General features: G+C 44.1%; 1 protein-coding gene across 5 annotated transcripts in view; it reads right to left on the reverse strand.

The window, feature by feature from the left end:
• Positions 1–1,914: 1,914 nt before the first annotated feature.
• The window catches only part of LOC146839122 (uncharacterized), a 113,187-nt gene continuing 94,590 nt past the window's right edge, over positions 1,915–20,511 (reverse strand). For 2 of the 5 annotated variants that reach the window (XR_014960785.1, XM_085603134.1), the window contains one exon: positions 5,223–6,208. The gene's annotated coding sequence lies outside the window, so the exon portion shown is untranslated. Of the gene's footprint in view, positions 2,723–5,222; positions 6,209–6,851; positions 6,955–20,511 lie in introns of those variants that run through there. The other 3 variants (XR_014960786.1, XM_085603133.1, XR_014960784.1) reach the window with 3 other exon arrangements.

Genomic DNA, 20,511 nt, shown 5'->3' on the forward strand with positions numbered 1-20,511 from the left:
TAGAGGAGAAAGCAGATAGACTGGGGTCCTGAATACCAGGATCGCAGTCAGTTTAAGTCGAAAGCAGTGATACATAATCAAAAAGTGGGCTTAACTAAAACAAGAAGATCCGACTCTCCTACATTAATATGTTTAAGTACCTTGGTGTGGATGTATTCCACTCGCTCGATGACTTAAAGGGGGGAAATCTGGGCAGAGCGCTGCGTTAGTCGCGTGTCCACTTTTGGCGTATGTTGAAATTGCCCATGATGTCCCAGGTCTCCCTGATTAAAATTGTCATGCTCCTGTGCTTATTGTACTTCTCTGTCAACCAATCTGTACTCATGCCCAGCAGTAGGTTTCGCTCACTCAACAACTTGCAACGGGACATCAAGTGTGGGGAGACGTCTGCCCTAGGGTGTCTTTTATAACGTTGCTACGCCCCCCATCTGAAGGAGTCCGGGGAGTCCCAAATTTTTAAGAATATATATTGACTGTTCGAATTGCAATAGCTGGCACAATGTATAGAGTGTGAACAAGGATGGCAAGTTTTTGTAATATCTGAATTTTATCACTAAATTAATAGTGATAAAATTGATGATGCCAGCAACACCCACCCATTAATGCTCCTTGCTACAGTGCACTGCTTCCATGCCTGGATGCGATTCCAAGGCAGCGGCCGGCATCAAGATAAGTACACACCTATGTTGCCCCTTGTGGGTTTGCCACAAGTTGCTCCACATTCAGTTTTTAAGACTGAGCAACTGTCCCACTGGACATAGGCTGTGCTTGCTAACGTAGGGGACTGCTTTCTTGATTAATCCATAGTCACCATTGACGTGCTTCGAGAAGACTGGGTTTTAACCCCGGGTCAGTCCCTGTTTCACGAGGCTTTGGCGCATACATTCCTTTCTTTTGTAAAGGGAGTGGAGCAAGTCTATGGTTGTGATGCTGAGATCAGAATGTGGAAGTTCAAACAGAAAAATATGAGCTTTGATGAAGAAAACACGGTGAGGTACATTCGAGCATCAATATAAAATTTCCATTTATTTTCTTTCCAAGCGATGTGAATGTGAGGATCACTGTGTACACTCACTAGACTATTTGAAAATTAAGCGTTGAAACAGGTTATAGTAATCTTTTAGTCAGAAGCGAAGAAACTTGAAACTCTGCTATACAGTGGGAGTGGATGGGGTGCACCAGACTCATTCTGCATTGGCGAAACAGAGAATTACGCGTCTGCAGTTGTATGTACTCTACAAATACTAATTCTATACTATCTTTCAGATCACCAAACTTGAGGGACGCACTATCTCCCGGCACATGGTTGGAGACACACCCGTGGCACAAAGGTGAGCTGTGAAGATTTTCTCCAGTCTCAACACTCCCTCTCCATCTCTTCCTTTCTCTCTCTCACGCTTTCTCTTTTTCTCTTCTCATTCTTTATTTCTCTTTTCCTCTCTCTCACTTTTCATCTCTCTCTCTTCCTCTCTCTCACACTGTTTCTCTCTTTATCTCTCTCTTCCTTTCTCTTGTTCCAGCGGACCTTTCCAACAACCTTCAATACTCATCCCACTTAGACCAGGAGCAACTTACTTTTACTCATCGGTGGGGCCCATAACACCGCGAGTCACACATACACACTCACACTTTCACACTACTCCTGAAATGAGGGGAAAAATGAAGGCAAGCTGCTGGATTTTAGCGGGGTACCTATCTTCTACACTATATACATTATATACATTCAAAATTTCAGTAACATGTTATTCTGTCAATGGGAAACAATACATCAAGGTACTCCGCTATTTGGTCAATGGACCAGCTAGTAGAAGTCAGTTGATAGAGATTAAGTCCAGCTCAATCACAAATGCTCCCGTAGCTTTAACATTCGTTTGTCATGACATTTATTACCCTTAAAGATAAAACAGACTCGAGTTTACATTTTGAATAATTTATAAGTTTCATTTGAGAAAGGAAAATTAGTAAAATTCTATTTAGGTAAGTACAAATCTTAGCATTTAGTTTAGTACATGTTAAAGAGAAATGAAAATTAGAAAAGCCTATTACCCATCGGTCATAAGCGAATGACAGACTCGCACAGGTTCCCAACGGTCTGTCTACTCTCCTCAATGCCTCCCTTCTAGCATAAAAACTCTGCAATCGATCATCGTCTCTGCTCCATCAAAAGTTAAAGTCCAAAAATATTTTAAAGTCTCTAGCACCATAAAATTGTCAAAACTGGCAGCATGTCGTGGTGCTAAAATGATTGGAGCCAGCGTGCCTTTTTGTCCCCCTCAAGCAGGGACTTTATATGCCCTTTTTACTAACTATCTAAATTAAAATTGAATCTTTTAGGGTCCATAGTTCTCTTTGATTGGTCCATTTAGAGGGGTGGTCATGATCACCTCATCTGTCCATTGTTCAATCCGGTTTACATTTTCGCACTGTCATCCACCACTTTCCCATCGCATTTAATTTTGATTCTTACTTTGTCTACGTTCCTTTGCAACATTGTCCAATGTTAATTTCCTCGTTTCCTTTCTCACGGTTTTAGATGCAGGCATCCTTTGGCAGTCGTTCCAGTCCTAGGCCAAGCTGACCTTGACATCTCTCACTCTGTGCACAGACCATTCTTTCGCATCTCTGACTCAATACGCATGCGTGGAGGCCATCTTTTCCAAGTGCTGCCAATGATGCAATGAACAGCTGTTCCCTGACCAGGCCGCGCAGGCCTCGATGGGAACTAATGCAAAGATAAACATAACAGAAATTAGTTCAAGAATTTTAGCCCTTCTGTTTTACCTCCCACCATTCTAATTTTCCCAGTTAGTTGTTACCTAGTGAAGCAAAAAAAAGCATCCCTTACTTACCCATTTCTTATGTTATTTGCCACAAAAGATTTTCTACTTAAGCACAGATACACACGTTTTTCATTAAATGCATGTTATTATAGCTATATATTAGTAAGACTTGTTTACATTCGTTAGTATATTATTTTTGCAAATAGCAATTAGTTTCCCACGTGTAGTGTAAAACCTAAGGTGCACTTTTGTTAGTGTTTCATGCTTCACTCAGTTAATATGATTAAAGTTATGAGAGATTAACTTTACGAGGGGTACACAAAAAATTTCGTCTCTTCCTCGCTCCATCACTCTCACACTGTTTCTCATGTTGTATTCTTCTATCTCTTCCTCTCTCAATCTCCCTCTCTCTTCCTCTCTTTCACTCTCTCTCCCACTCTCTCTCTCTCTTCCTCTCTCTCTCTCTTCCTCTCACTCTTTCGCTCTTCCTCTCTCACTCTTTCTCTCTCTCTCTTCCACTCTCTCTTTCTCTCTTCCTCTCTCACACGATTCTCTCTTTCTCTCTTCCTTGTATCTCACTCTTTCTCTCTCTTTCCCTGTCTTCCTCTCTCTCACACTGTTTCTCTCTTCCTTGTACCTCACTCTTTCTCTCTTCCTCTCTCTCACTCTTTCTCTCTCTGTCTTCCTCTCTCTCACACGGTTTCTCTTTCTCGCTTCCTTGTATCTTACTCTTTCTCTCTCTCACTCTTTCTCTCTTTATCTTTCAGATCAGTAAACTTGAGGGCTGCACTATCTCCCGGCACATGGTTGGAGACACACCGGTGGCACAAAAGTGAGCTGCAAAGATTTTCTCCAGTCTCAACACTCCCTCTCCATCTCTTCCTTTCTCTCTCTCACACTTTCTCTTTATCTCTCTCTTACTGTCTCTCACACTGTTTCTCTCGTTATCTTCTCTGTCTCACTCTTTCTCTGGCTGGCTTCCTCTCTCTCACTCTTTCTCTCTTCCTCTCGCACTCTTTCTCTCTTCCTCTCTCTCGTTCTCTCTTCCTCTCTCTCTTTCTCTCCCTCTCTTCCTCTCTCTCACTCTCTTCTTCTCTCACATGGATTCTCTCTTTCTCGTATCCCACTCTTTCTCTCTCTTTCCCTGTCTTCCTCTCTCTCACACTGTTTCTCTCTTCCTTGTAGCTCACTGTTTCTCCCTTCCTCTCTCTCACTCTTTCTCTCTGTCTTCCTCTCTCACACTGTTTCTCTTCCTCTCTTCCTTGTATCTTACGCTTTCCCTCTCTCACTCTTTCTCTCTCTCTTATTCTCTCTCTCTCTTTTTCTCTTTCTCTCTTCCTCTCTCAATCATTTTCTCTCTCTTCCTCTCTCTCACTCTTTCCCTCTTCCTCTCTCACACTGATTCTCTCTTTCTCGTATGTCACTCTTTCTCTCTCTTTCCCTGTCTTCTTTCACACTATTTCTCTCGTTAACTTCTTCTCTGTCTCACTCTTTCTCTCTTTGGCTGGCTTCCTCTCTCTCACTCTTTCTCTCTTCCTCTCTCACTCTCTCTCTCTTCCTCTCTCTTCCTCTCTCTCTCTCTCTTCCTCTCTCTCTCTCTCTTCCTCTCTCTCTCTTCCTCTCTCACTCTTTCTCTTCCTCTCTCACTCTTTCTCTTCCTCTCTCTCTCTTCCCCTCTCTCACTCTTTCTCTCTCTTCCTCTCTCACACTGATTCTCTCTTTCTCTCTTCCTCGTATCTCACTTTTTCTCTCTCTTTCCCTGTCTTCCTCTCTTTCACACTGTTTCTCTCTTCCTTGTACCTCACTGTTTCTCTCTTCCTCTCTCTCACTCTCTCTCTCTCTCTCTCTTCCTCTCTCTCACTCTTTCTCTCTCTCTTCCTCTCTCTCACTCTTTCCCTCTCTCTTCCTCTCTCACTTTCTCTCTCACACTGATTCTCTCTTTCTCTCTTCCTCTCATCTCACTCTTTCTCTCCCTTTCCCTGTCTTCCTCTCTCTCACACTGTTTCTCTCTTCCTTGTAGCTCACTCTGCTGCAGCGTGAGACCGGGAAGGATGGGGAATAACAGGTACCAATACCCTCCCTGCGTCGCAGATCCGACGTTACACTAGCTCATTCACACACGCATTCATTGGTGGGGCCCATAACACCAACCCTCACACGTCTCTCTCACTGAGTCTGCACACACAGGAGGGATGAGAAATTCACGCGCTGGACATGTGGGGGGTACCTTATTACCTATAGGAAAATATTTACATTAAATACATTATTTGCATCTGCATCTGTAGAATCCTAGCTTTAACATCAAGGCACTCCACCCACTTGGTCGATGGACCAATTAGTTGGATTGGTTGATGGTGATTGTCAAGACCAGCTTAACCTCACTACAACAATATATTGAATTGCATAATTAATTGACTCTAAAAAGAATCACGAACACCTGAAATCGTTTAAAAGATTTTATGTAATTACTTTGCATAAAGGAAATTATCATTTATTTTCTCACTATTAATTTTCACTTGAGCATTGACATTTATTCAGGACATAAATCAAGAAACTGTTTAATAAAAGTCCTGAAGAGAAAATGTAGGTTTGCATTCATTTCGTTATTCTCAAAATGGTTAAAAATCAATCCTTGGTCATGTAACTGACAGAGGGTTCCAAAATGAAGGATCAGTGAACCATAGTTAAAAACATGCATTTCATTCTAAAGATTTACTACACTAAAACCTTCCTACCCAGCACTAAAACCCCAACTTACTTAATTAACCCTTGACCTCCTCGACGACTTCTCTGACCCAGGCTAGTGTCCCGCAACAATCTCGAACCTATAGGGGTCATCAGTGCACAGTCTGGCATAATTCCAAGCTCCCAGCATCTCTCCAAAGCAGCTTTCTCCTCCGCCTTCTCTGAATACTATACCCCAATTTTGAGCTGATATTTATACTGTGTTTGCTGGCTCTCTACCCTCAAATGTTTCAACTCATGCTGTTTCTCTTGCTCTGATTGGTCATGACAATGCAGTTCTCAGCTCTCGGATGTCCGTGAATAACAATGTAGTTCTCCGCTCCCAGGATGTCCGTGAATAACTTTATGTTTGACAAGCTGATAGATACAAATTCGACTATCCCACAGTTCAGTAGCATGCATTCAAAGGTTCATTGGCAGGGATTGAACTGTTCAGTGTCAGGGATTCAGCTGTTTCCACGTGGTCATTCTTTGGCAGGCATTCAACTGTTTCTCTTTGGCAGGCGTTCAGCTGTTCTCGTGCTATCATTCTGGCTCTCAGCCACTACCATAGTCAGCTGGAGTTTCAAAGTTCAGTGGAGCACAGTGCATGCACGAGGTTCCTCCAGCCAGATGATGCAAGCATTCTCTATTGCGCAGAACCGGGAAAAACGAAGCCATCTTGAAACTGGCCACCAGCCAAACTAAGATAAACACACACAAAGAAATTGTGAATACACAGAAAATAAGTGTTTCTGTCCCCCCACCCACCAGGGCTAATATTTATCCCCTAAAAACTGTTACCTAGCGGAAAAGCATCACTCTGCAAGCCATTAAAATGAAGCAAAAGCAGCATGCAATGCACAATGTACACTACAACATAGACATGCACCATCACACTACTTAAATGTGCAAAATAGATTAAACATGCCTAAAGACGCTATTGACATCTTCAGCGACCAGGTAATAGAGGATTTGAAAGAGTTGAATCGATCTATTACCTTCAAGAACAAGCATAGAAGCTATGCTGAGAGGCAGTACTCAAATCTTAACCGTAAAATCAGTGATCATGGGAACATAATAGTGAACAAGGCTGACAAAGGGAGAAACGTAGTATTATGGCCTAGAGATGTTTACATAAAAGAGGCGGAGAGGCATCTAAATGACCCCTTATGTTACAGGAAAGCTTCCTTCCAAGAAATTAATCGAGTGAAAGATCTGATTCATAAGGAGTTGGGACAATGGAAGAGGGAGGGGTTGATCAGCAAAAATGAATATAGTTTTTTTTTTTTAAAAGGATCATCCCAACCTTCTACTTCATACCGAAAGTGCACAAATGTATATCACCTGTACCGGGGCGTCCCATCATCTCCGCCCAGAATGGACTTCTTGAATCGATGTCTAAATATGTTGACTTTTTTCTTCGTGAATATGTGGAAGTCCTTCCATCCTACATCAAAGACACCGGTCATTTCCTAACTAAGTTGAGAGAAGTTCCTTGGAACTCTGAGTACGATTTTATTGTAATGGACATTTCCTCCCTATACACATCTATAAACCACCATGATGGATTGAATGCAATACAACACTTTTTATCTGACAGGAGTGTGAGGTTCAATCAACATAACAAAATGTTACTGAAAATGACTGAGATGTGCTTGTGCAATAATTTTTTCCTTTTCAATAATGATGTGTATCAGCAATTGAGGGGTGTGGCTATGGGGGCATGCTTCTCCCCCAGCTATGCGTGTTTACACGTAGGCTGGTGGGAGAGGCATGTCCTCTGTCACACCCATGGGGAAGGAGCTGCTACAGGTGTCATCCAGTGGTGGCGTTTCTTAGACGATGTTTTTATAATATGGCATGGGTCTAGGGAAACTGCTCAGAAGTTTGTTGATGACATTAATGTGAACACACTTAATCTGGAATTTACTGCAACCATCAGTAATGAAAGAGTCGAGTTTCTTGATGTTGAAATTTATGTTAAAGAGAATACTATACATACTAAACTACAAAGGAAAGGGACGGCTGGAAACTCGATTTTACATGCCTCCAGTGCCCATCCCCGTCACCTCATTAAAAGCATCCCCTTTGGGGAGTTTTTAAGGATTCAGAGAATTTGCAGCAGCGAAAGTGATCTAAAGGAATGTTTAGACGTATCTGTACAAAGATTTTTGACCCGTGGTTACAAACTGATTGATTTACAGACTGCCATGACTAAAATGCAGAATACAGTAAAGGAACTAACCCAGACAACTAACATTGTAAGTGTAAAATCAGTGGGAACTAGTCTCCCTACTAAAGAGGACACTGCAGTCAGGTTAATTACCACTTACAGTTGTCAACAGAAACAAGTTAGAAACATTCTTAATAAAAACTGGCCAATTTTAAGAACAGACATCACGCTAGCTCCAATATTAAGTGAATTGCCAGCTATCACTTTTAGAAGGGCACCCTCTATGAGGGATGCCCTTGTGAGGACCAGTCCAGAAATAGTGAAATCTTCTAATTGGCTCTCTAATAGATCTGGTTTCTATAAATGCAGTTCCTGCAGGGCCTGTAAGCTTGGAATAAATACTCAAGAATACCCTGACGCATTCTCTCAAACATTATGTAAAATTAAGGGGCTGTTTACATGCACAACTGACCATGCTGTTTATGTATTACAATGCACATGTCATCTACAGTATGTTGGGAGCACTAAGCTCCAGGTTTTTAATCGCATTTTGCAGCATCTTCGTGCTATAGTGAATTTAGATTCTAGCTACCCCGTAGCGCGTCATTTCAAATTAGTACATGACAACAATTGGAAAGATGTTAGCTACTACGTGATAGACGCAGTCCCCTGGTCAAAAAGAGGAGGTGACAGGGAAAGAAAGTTACGGCAGCTAGAGAGTCAATACATCCTACTATTAGACACGAAGATTCCCAATGGCCTCAATATGGGAGAGGATCTATACAATTTTTTATAGGATCATCTCTTCCCTAAATCAGTTTGTTGGGGTGTTGGTTGACCATTCGATGTATGATTAACATTCACATACATGTATGACACAGAGATTTGGAACCAACAGATGTATGAGTTGAAGCCCGCGCTTCGTTTAATTAGGCCCCCAGGTGGGTCAGGTTCGGGGGCATGCAGAAATAAAATTGCGGGGGCCCAGGGGGACCCCCGCAGCCCCGGGGACTGCCACCCCCGGGGCTTTGATAAAATATTTGTGGGGGGCACATGGCCCCCCGCAGCCCCGGGGACCGCCACCCACCGGGGCTTGTTTTTTAAAGGTTTGGGGGGTCTGTAAGGCCACCCGCAATCCCGGGGACCGCCACCCCCGGGGCTTTCATTAATTATTTGTGGGGGGGGCACACTGCCCCCCCCGCAGCCCCGGGGACTGCCACCCCCGGGGCTTCTTTCTTTTAAAATAAATATACCTGCGTGGGGGGGCTAGAGCTTCCCCACGCGCCCCAGGGACCGCCACCTCCCCGGGGCACTATAATGCAAATTTGGGGGTCAGTTACAGACCCCCGAGCCCCGGCGCACCACCACCTCCCCGGAGCTGTGCATTGGTTGGGAGGGGGGCCGCGTGGCCCCCCTCCTGGAGCCCTTCATGGCCCTGGGGACCGCCACCCCCCAGGGCCGGCTCCGGCAGTGTCCCCGGGAAACCTGCTCTCTCTTCCAAAATCCAAACCAGATTGCTTTTCCACACGGGGAGCTGCATGTGAGTAGCTCCCCATGTGGAAAAGCAATGCCAGCTCCCGCAGGAGGTGGGGAGCCGGTAGGGACCGTGGGGGGCATTGGGGCTCCCCCCACGGTCCCCAACGAAGTGGCCAGGCCCCGGGGGATGGGGTCACCAGGGCCAGAAGTGGCCCGGGAGGGGGGCCACGTGGCCACCCTCCCCATAATAAAAATATTTGAAAAAACAAAGGCAGGCCCCGGAGGATGGGGTTCCCGGGCCATAAATGGCCTAAGGAGGGGGGCCACGCAGCCCCCCTCCAAAGAAATAATAAAAAAACAAAAAAACTGGCCATGCCCCGGGGGATGGGGTCCCCGGGGCCGAATATGGCCTCGGGAGGGGGCCACACGCCCCCTTCCATTTAAAAAAAAAAAATAGGGGTCAGGTTCTGGATGATGGGGTCCCCAGGGCCCATAAAATAGGTAAGGAAGAGGGGCCACACAGCCCCCCCTTCTTAAAAAAATTAAAAAGACGCAATCGTGCCGGAGGCCCCGCCCCCTCCAGAAACACTCTGCAAACGCGCCCTGTGGCGCGTTTTAAGTTGGGGAATTAATTCCCCTTCAATACTGGGGGTCCCTGGGGGCCAACTAGCCCACCAGGTACCTTCTGTGCCACAGGGCTTTGCAGAGAGGTGGTCCAGGCCACGCCCCTTTTTACACCTCACTGCATCGCAGCTCTGTGGCGTTTACTGGAGGTACCTAGTGGGCTAGTTGGACCCCAGGGACCCTCAGGATTCAAGGGGACTTAATCTCCCAACTTAAAATGAGCCACAGGGCGCGTTTGCACAGTGGTGAAGGGAGGGGGCGGGGCCTGAGGTGACATGTGTGCAAACACGCCCTGTTGGGCATTTAAAGTTGGGGAATTAATTCCCTTTCAATCCTGAGGATCCCTGGGGGCCAACTAGCCCACCAGGTGCTTCCAGTAAGCTCCACTGCGCTGCGTTGCAGAGAGGTGGTCCAGGCCACAGCCCTTTTTTACACCTTTCTGCAAAGCAGCTCTGTGGGCTAGTTGGACCCCAGGGACCCTCAGGATTGAAGGGAACTTAATCCCCCAACCTAAAATGTGCCACGGGGCACATTTGCACAGTGGTGAAGGGAGGGGGGGGGGCCCATGTGCAAACACACCCTGTGGCACATTTTAACTTGGGTAATTAATTCCTCTTCAATCCTGAGGGTCCCTGGGGGCCAGCTAGCCCACCAGGTACCTCCAGTAAGCGCCACTGCGCTGCGTTGCAGAGGTGGGCCAGGCCACGCCCCTTTTTACACCTCTCTGCAACGCATCTCTGTGGCGCTTACAGGAGGTACCTGGTGGGCTAGTTTGACCCTAGGGACCCTCAGGATTCAAGGGGACTTTATCCCCAAACTTAAAACACTCCAGGGGGCGCGTTTGCAGCGTGGTGGAGAGAGGGGGCATGGCCTTTGTCTACCTCTCACGATTCCCACTGCGTGGGGCTTTCTGGAGGTAAAAGGTAGGCTAGTTGGCCCTTAAAGGACCCCCAGCAGTGAAGGGGATTTCAATCCCCATCCAAGAGCGAGCCATGGAGCGCGTTTGTAGAGTGGTGGGTAAAGTGGGTGTGACCTGGTACGAGTACTTACCAGTGCTGCTGTGTGGGACTGACTGGAGGTAATAGTTTGGGAAATTGGCCCCCAAGGATGTCCTTGGGGGCCAACCACCCCTCTTGTTTCTTCCAGTAAGTCCCACAGAGTGGGATTGCTAAGACGTCTTCGGAGGCCATGGCCCCCTTTCCTACCACTCTTCAAACGTGCCTCGTGGCAGACTACGAGATGGGGGATGAAGTCCAGTTTAGTCCTGAGGGAGTTTGGAGGCCAAGAATCCCTCCTGGTACCTCCTGTAAGTCCTACGCAGCGGAATTCCTGAGCGTTGGTTGGACGCCCAGCACCCTTTCTCCACCACTCTGCAAACATGACTACTAGTTAAAGTAGCATACTTCAACTTAGAGGTAGTTTTAATCCCCCTGCCCTATTATGTACTAGGGCCTTACAGAGGAGGTCATGTTAATCACAGGGGTACCCGACCGCATAGTGTTCCCTAGTGTATGTAGGTGTTTTCACTGTATTCTAAGTGTCTTTTAGCATAACACTGGCTCTAGGCCTGGTTAGTCAGAGTCAGTTACCACCAGTACCCATCTGAAAAAGTTGAGGGTACAGGATGATTTTGCAACAAGGCCTCTTTCTGCTCCTCTGTTGATTCTTTCTGCACGTCTTTCTTCCTGCAATTTTCTTCATCTTTGTGGACTTCTGTTGCTTCTTCTTTCTTCACATGTCCTATCTCTGTAGGCATAGTTAGAAACTAGCATTTAAAAAACCTTTGAAATTCACTTAAAAAAACATAGGTTTCAGGCACGTTATAGTTGGAAATTAGCATTTAAAAAACCTTAGAAATTCACAGAAAAAACCATAGGTTTCAGGGGTGTTATAGTTAGTTGGACATTTCACTCGTACAAAACCATAGAAATTCCCCCGTTATAGTTAGTTCAGCTAACTATAACTTGCGCCCCCGCAATGCACTGCTGATGACGTCACATATTACATCACTTGTGACATCACTGATGACATCTCATATGACATCACTGACAACATCACTGATGACATCATCCATTTGATAATTTGATGCATCTTCTCACACCCTAATATAACCTTATATACACCAACTCTAAATTACAGGCTGCCATTCTCAAAACCATAGACACTCCAACATCAATAACTACATACCCACTCACTGATTCTAAAGTTTACACACACATCCACTCACTCATCCATACAGTCACTCATTCTTATGGTCACTCAGTACAGGACTATCATATGCACTCATACACCTATATAGACACTCACACACCGCCACTCATCCATAGAGGTACTCACACCTAGTCAGTCATTCAAATAATTAATCACACTGATATTTACTCACCTATACAGTTATACAAACACCAGCTCAACTACTCATGCAAATACTAGCACATTCTTACGCTCTTATACAATCACTGATACAAGCACACACTCATCCATACAGCCACTCTCACAATCACACACTCTCACTTATAGCCATTTAAATACTCCAACACACATATATACTGCCTTTCACATATGTAGTTACTCACACATGTACCACTGAGATTTACATTCACTCATTAACACACCCATACACACACTCACCCATCCATACAGTCCATCACAGATGCATTCTTGAAACCATGCACCCAGTGAATCACCCACTCACACATCTATGCACAGTCACGCACACCCCACCCACAAAAACACTCAGGCACCCATACAGATACTCAGACAACCAATCAATAACCCAAATAGACACTCATGTAGCTATTCGCAAACCCATGCAGCCGCTTACACACCAACAGACAGACGGTTACAGACATTCACACAGTTTAGTCACTAACCCATGCATTCAGTAGGATACGTTTAATCACTCACTTATAGAGTCAGTTACGCACCTACTAAATCATCCATTCAGACACTTATACACCCACTCATTCTTCAATACGCCTTTCCCTATATATATTAAACATATTTAAACTTTACAGAAACACACAGTCACTGGATGATGTCATCAGTGATGTCATTTGAGATGTCATCAGTGATGTCATCAGTGATGTCACTGACCATGTCATGAGTGATGTAATATGTGACGTCATCAGCAGTGCATTGCGGGGGCGCGAGTTATAGTTAGCTGAACTAACTAGAACGGGGGAATTTCGATGGTTTTGTACGAGTGAAATGTCCAACTAACTATAACCTTCCCTAAAACCTATGGTTTTTTCAGTGAATTTCTAAGGTCTTTTAAATGCTAATTTCTAACTATATCGTGCCTGAAACCTATGGTTTTTTAGGTGAATATATATATATATACTCCTACTATGCTTGCCCTAACCTGAGTGTCTAGGGTGCATGTATGTGTCCTGCCAAGAATATTACATGATCCAAATCCATTACCTAAAGGGAAAGAATCCAGGCCCCCGTCGTGGTCATTAATTCGACATCCCTCAGTGCGAGAACTGCAAAAAGCTGAGCTGAGAAGTCAGCATGTAATAACATCACACTGACTGCAAAGTGCTCCTCTCGGCCATTAGGGAAATGCAGGTTTATTTATAACAGAAAGCATCCTTGCCCGTTCCAAGGCACAATGATAGGGTTATTGCGAAGTTGGTTTGTAAGCAAGTATAGTTTCATGGACGCTAATCCACTTTGTCATGTACATAAATGTGTGTCAAAAGTCATTGTGTGAAAATGGAGGCAATTTTTCAAACAGACCTCATGACTGTGTAAAATGGAAGTGTTTTCCTCTAGCCCTAACCAGGACACATGACAATAGCATCATTAAATGTATAATGCCCTATCTGAGTTTGGTGAACAGGATACTCACAGACGTGGCTGATGTCCTGTCCCCTGTATTACAAGTCCATTATAGTCTATAGCACTTGTCATGCAGTGGAAACCAAATTTGACAGGCTAGCTAAACTCTAAATAAGGCCTTTGGTTTTTTATGACCAATCCTTTGAAATTTAGTGCTCCAAATACATTTGGAGATAAAAGGTCAACCTTGTTTTCATAAAAGGGGGATGGAAATTGCAAGTGTAACACAGGCATAGTGGTTGTGGTACATTAACACTTTACCTGTTGAACTGTCCTCCACCACTGTAGAAAGAGGGACGACCTCCTATCAATATTTTGTATATTTGGCAATACAACTGAGATTCATTGTGTATTCAATTGTATTGTGAAGATGATGGTTAAATATTTCAGTTGAGGCGGATGCCATATTAAATCGATGCCCTTTAACATGTGTGCAGTAAAATACATATTCGGATAAAACAATTTCGTTTTTATTAAGTGTGAAGGCACAAACTGAAACTCTGGCATACAAAACAATGAGTTTCAAGACGTTCGGAATTACAGTGATAATATTAATAATAAGCAATAAAAATGTCATCAGTGTCTCATTCAATAACCCCAATGATTATACCTTAATTAACATAAGATTTATGGATGCAACAATGAAAGACTTAAGCGGCTAGTGAGGATGCAAGAGGGGCCAATAGACAACATCACTTAGTAACCCTGAAGAAATTTAGCGTCAGTAGAACATCCATTCATCTTGCTGTAGGTGCAATACAGCACATTAACAGTAGTTGGAAAAGCTGTGTCAAGCTGAAACAAATTGCTTTACAAAAATGCATAATTAAAATTTTCTACATCCAGTGGCAAAATACTTCTAGATGACGAAGAGGAACCAGTCCAGACTTATATGTGACAAATGGGTCTAGTGCAGTGTTTCTAAAACTGTGGCTCAGGTTGTGGAGTCTGAACCGATTCTTGGGTGTTGCGAAAGTTCTAGTCTATATGTAAGTCATATTTAAAATGATTAGCCCAGGTTGTACACTAATGTGAAAGGGCAGAACAATGTCCCTAAGTAAAGTTTTTAAACAAACCTTACAATAATTCCCAAGCAAAACTCTGGGTGAACCTTCCAGTATTTGTTGCTGCAGTTTTTTTTTATAACTTTGTGGAAATATGGATTTTCCTGGTCAGTTATGTCCCCTATCTTGGACCCCAACGGTTCTATGTGCATGTCGCAAGTACATGTATGCTCCCTCCAGTTCCAGTTTTTATGACGCAAACACATGTGCGTCCACCGTCAACATGTCCTCTGTCAGATCCGCCATAAGTGGGCTGGATATTCCATTCCTAAATATGAAAGGCCACCGGCTTTATATGGTTCACTTATGCCATTTTACAGTCCAGGCAAGTAGGCCCTGATCCTGCCATCGAAACTCCTTTTGCCTTCTGCCTCTGAAAGCTCCAGTCTGAGCCTGCATCTGTGACCATGAACTTTGTCTCATTCTCTGCGCAGCTCACGAAGCCTGACATCAGCCTATTCTCTGCCAAGAGCTGTATTTCACCTTCGAATTATCTGCTTCCCCCTCAGCCGATGCATTCCTGCCTAGTAGCTTAAGTAAACATTCCTCCAGTTACCAAGCAAAAAGGCCCATCTTCTCTGCCCTCATGCAAGTAATTCATAGCCCTGTCACCATGGAATATTCCTACCCCCTCGCATTCAGTGTAGACACCCAGACGCTTGTACACGCACGCACAGTCAGTATAGAATAGATTCTGTCCGAGAGTCCTTCTTTTGTGGATAACATAGTTCTTTAAACATAGGATGTAGATATGATTTGGGATTAGGTTGACTTGACCCCCCAGACTTCTTGTCTCCACACGTAGAGCTAAATGTCAAGTCCTCGTCACCCCCTAGTTATACGTCAATTACACGTCAGACTGCTGCGCGCGCATCAATGCCAAGTATTATCTTATAGATCCACCTATGTATTACATCATAGCCAATCACGTTCCTTTTTACTCATTATTACACCCATTTTTGGCAACGCACACTAAACGTCAATGTCCTTATCAATTGTTACGCCTACTGTATTCACTTCATTATGATGTATGTATTATAAAAGTCACTGCTTGTCAATAAAGTATGTACTTCACTTCCTGAACTCCCGTGGTGATGGAACTTGAAGCATCCGATTATAATCGCTTATTGGAATAAAGCCCATTCTGAAACTCTAATATCACGGATTCTGCCTCTCATTTCATTGAGCTATTTTACTATGTTCCTGTATCAAATTCAGTCCCGGTAAAGGAGAAATATTTACCACATGATGGCGCCCGAACAGGGACACTTTCTCATCTCACGCGCCGGCGGTGCGTTGCAGGCCCGGTCTCCTGCCACAGCTGGACGGACAATAACGCGTACCAGCAGGATTTCCTGTATCTCCCTCCGGTCAAGCGGGGGCGACTGAGACTGCAATCAACACCCAGACGAGGCGGTGAGAAGTGCGAAGTATCCCGACCAGAGCCTAGCTGAGAGAGCAAGATCCGAGGTATACAGAGACCCACCAGTCCGACGTCAAGCCCAGTGTCCGACGAGTCGAGTCGAGTCCAGTCCAATCCGAGTCAAGTTCAAGTTACTGAGGCCTTCCGTTTCCGAAGCTACCCGGTGAGTACCATTGCTGGGGAGGCATTTCTGACGTGCACATAGGTTGTGCCGGTCAAGACGGGTTTGGGTACACAAATCCGGTCTGCACTGTTTTAGCAGTGTATCTGTACTGTTTAGCAGTATATCAAGAATTCCGAAGTGTCTAGTTATTGTCTAGTTATTGTCGAGAATTAAGCTTGGTGATTAGTCATGCAGACGATCATCATTGTTGTTCCAGTTAAAGGTTTAATGTTAAATGTTTGAAGTGTTTAAGTATATCGTGGTATGAATGACTGTTCATTATCGTGTTTATTGTATTGAGTCTGTTCAAATTCAAGTATCAGGTCAAAATCAAGTATAAGGTCAGTCCTCAAATATGCCGCTCTTTTCGAAATTAAGACAGATCACTACCAGAAAAGGGGTTCTCGAAGAAGCCGTCCCTATTCCTCCTAGGGACACTCCAGGGCATTTTATGTATCATAAACATGGATTAGACGCCATATTATTTCTTGATCTGTGGGTAGACTATACCAAAGGATTACCAGAAAGTCAGAGGTGGCCCACAGCGGGGACCTGGGATGCAGAGTGCATCATGAAAGTCGAGGAAGAGTTATGGAAAAGGAAAGTCAGACAGTCACAGAAAGACGCCGTTGAATTATGGCGTAAAGAATCACATAGACGAACAGAAAAAGCACGTAGACAGGAGGAGAAGAGTAAAGAGAGTTCCAATAAAATTCGAGAGAATCTATTAATTGAGGAAGGTATCCGAGTGAAATCAGAACAAGTAGACAGACAAAGAAATACCCTTATGAATGGTATGTATCCCCTTCTGGCCGAAGGATTACCTAAGGCTACTCCGGAAACGCCAAAAGACTTGCCAACCCCATTGTTCCCAATAAAGGTACATCCTAAGGGGCATCCTAGAACCGCAGAAGATGTTTTTCTTTCCTCTTATTTAGATGACGCAGCTCCCGAGTATGCCAATTCCGCCCCACGTAGACCGCCCACCAGGGAGGTTCAACGCCAAGATCCAGTACCCGTATCCCTGCAGCAACAAATCGAGTCACAAGTTTCGGCAAGCACATCTGTTTCTGTATCCGTTCCTACAGCTACTTCTATGGCTGTGTCCACACCTGTAGTTGCTGTGTCACGTTCAACGAATCCTTTTACACCCGACGCCCCAGATGGAGCCGCGGGAGGAGCTACCAATGTCTTTTCTACACCACCCAGAATAAATAAGCTTACTTTTCAAGAGTCAGCGCATTCACGTACACCCAAACTCCTTAGTGCCCGTGCGCTTAAGGAACTCCTTATAGATTGTAGATATGACCCGGTGCCTGGAAAAGAGGACGAAATGACCCTAGCATCATTGCGTATCAGACGAGCCGCAGTGTATTTAGCGAAGTTACCAGGAATGACTGCGCATCTAGATAATCTATATCATTTTGTCCAAACAGGACGAGATCCAGAATGTATTTACAGAGCTATGGAATACCAGAAAGTAGAGATACAGGGGGAACTGTTACGTTTCCTCATAAATTGTGTGATCAGAAATCAAGACCGACCGGGGGTAGACCCGGAAGCCATGAGAATTCTTACAAGATGGAGCCAGAATATATCAGAAGGGAGACATGATAAACAAAATTGTATAATAGCCATGTGCCGAAAGATCCGTAAAGAAATAGAACGCCTACACGAAGAGAGATTAGAGACAGACGAGTTCGAACAAAACGAGGAAGAAGGGCCAGGACTGCTCACAGGACAGTCAGACACCATAGCCTATGTAGGAAGAGGAAGATCCTGTAATAGGAATCAGACTAGATATCATACTGACTCAATACATTCGACGTGTCCAGATAATAGCAGGAATTTCCAAATACCTATAATTAATATAAGGTCTAACGAGCATGCGTTCCAAACCGCCGACAAACTACTCCAAGAACGAAGGGGTTATCATTTCCTCGATTCTATGGATGAACAAGATTTAGCCAGGGCAGCTGTCCATTGGGCGGACAGTCCCGGAAAATATAGTGATGATACAGTAGTACGCGCATTTTTGAATCTTACCCCAGATGAACAAAGGTTAGCTGGGATTTATATGATCCAACAACTCATTATACTATATCGGAGTCAGCATTCGGACCCTGGTCCCTTGCCTGACATACTGACTGACTTACTTATGAATAAATGGAGAGGTCCAGGTACTGAATTAATTAAAGAAATTCTAGAATCAAGAAAGCAGTGTATTCTTTTCGTATGTTCAGAACATGTTCCATTGTCCGCCAAGGAAAGAACTACGTACCACATAGATAGACAGAATCCCTTACGAGAAGTGCACCCAATAAAGGGTGAGGACAATGAGTTTAAACGCGTATTTGTATATACGCCTATATCGAAAATAGAATTATTAGAAATGAAGAAAGTAGTACCCAGTCATGACAAGGACCCGGCGGGGTTTCACCGAGAAATTAAAGATATGTTACTCATGGGAGAGTATACCTACCCCGACATTATGACAATATTAAAGGTGTTGATGCCTGCTGGCATTTATGAGAAACTCAAAGAAAAAGAGTGGGAGGTAGGTGATCAAAAGATAGAATGGTCAGCATTAGAAGCAGAAGAAAGAGCCCGAGGTCCAGGTTCGGGGCTTGGGGACAAAACTAAGGCATTACCAGGACTACTAGTACAGGTACTGCCACGATTATTAACTACGAAAAAGGAAGATTGGGGTACAATTTCAGCCTGTAAACAGAAGCAAGATGAAGACACTAGTGATTACTATGCCCGTTTTGAAAAATGTTTTGGTATAAATAGTGGCATAAAAGCAAGTAGCGAATCATACCCACATCTGTTTGTAACAAAATTAGTAGAAAATGCCCTGCCTCCAGTAAAGAATAGAGTATTAAAATTCGAGAGTACCTGGCAAGGTAACACTCCAACACAAATGTTACAAATGTTACAGTACCACCACAATAGAATTAAAGAGGAACAAGAACATGAACACAGACGCATGAAAGACACAAAACTGAAAATGCTAGTTTCCCAGACAGTCCCAGCCGAAGGACATAAAAAGGGTATGACACATTCCGATTCAGCAGGACCTGTAAAAGGGACATGCAATTATTGTAAAAAGCCAGGCCATTACGTACACGATTGTCCAGTTCTAAAACATAATATCGCCATAGGTAAAACACAAGAAAGATCACGGCCACTAAGACAAGACCAGAGTGAACAAGGAGCTATACAGCATGTCCAGGCAATGCCAGCCGCACAACAGCCAATACAGTTTGTGCCAGCTGCACCCCCATTGCCTGTTGCTGCCACACAGACAACAACACGACAAATGTATCAGACCGCACAGTATGAATATCCCGAGTATCAGCGTTACGCATGAACTAGCCTAGGGAGGGAAGTTGACTTACCCCTTATCGAGATTCCTGTAGATCAAGAAGGACCTTATGTACATAGTAAATTATTAGGTCAAGATAGAAAATTTTTACTCGATACAGGGGCAAGTCGAACAACTATAAAACGTAGTGAAGTTCCAGGGGCACCCCTCTCAGGCTCACAGAATATTTCCCTGGGTTTTTCAGGCAAACCTATTGTTAATGAAGTGTCACAGCCTCTGCCACTCACGATAGGACCTCTGACCCGAACTACAGATTTACTGCTTACTAAATCATGTCCAGAAAACCTATTAGGAATAAAAACGTTAAAAGCCCTAGGAGCTATAATATGTTGTTCTCCGGAAGGAGTAAGATTGTTTTTACGTGATTTTAAAGGTCACTATGTATCTAGAGACATGGATCCCCGATTACAGACTTTACCTACACGTCTATGGGCACAAGGCCCTACTGATGTTGGTTGCATGAATATTACACCATATCGAGTCACACTAAAGGCAGGAGTGGTGCTACCACGAATGCGACAATACAAGTTACCACCAGATGCTGTAGTGGCTTTACTACAAATCATTGACGAGCTCATTGCCCAAGGAGTAGTTGTGGAAACAGACTCCAATATATGTAATTCACCGATAATACCGATTCTTAAACGAACAGATCCGAAGGCCCCGCCAGTATATCGATTGGTTATTGACCTGCGCGAATTAAACAAATGCATTGTGCCACAATTCCCTGTGGTCCCAGATATCTCGTCATTACTGACAGCTATTGATTCCGAAGCGACATTCTTTACTGTAATCGATCTCAAGAATGCCTTTTTCAGCGTCCCAATAGATCCGGAAAGCCAATATTTGT

The sequence above is a fragment of the Triturus cristatus genome, chromosome 4_2 (genome assembly GCF_964204655.1).
Source record: "Triturus cristatus chromosome 4_2, aTriCri1.1, whole genome shotgun sequence".
NCBI classification, from domain to species: domain Eukaryota; kingdom Metazoa; phylum Chordata; class Amphibia; order Caudata; family Salamandridae; genus Triturus; species Triturus cristatus.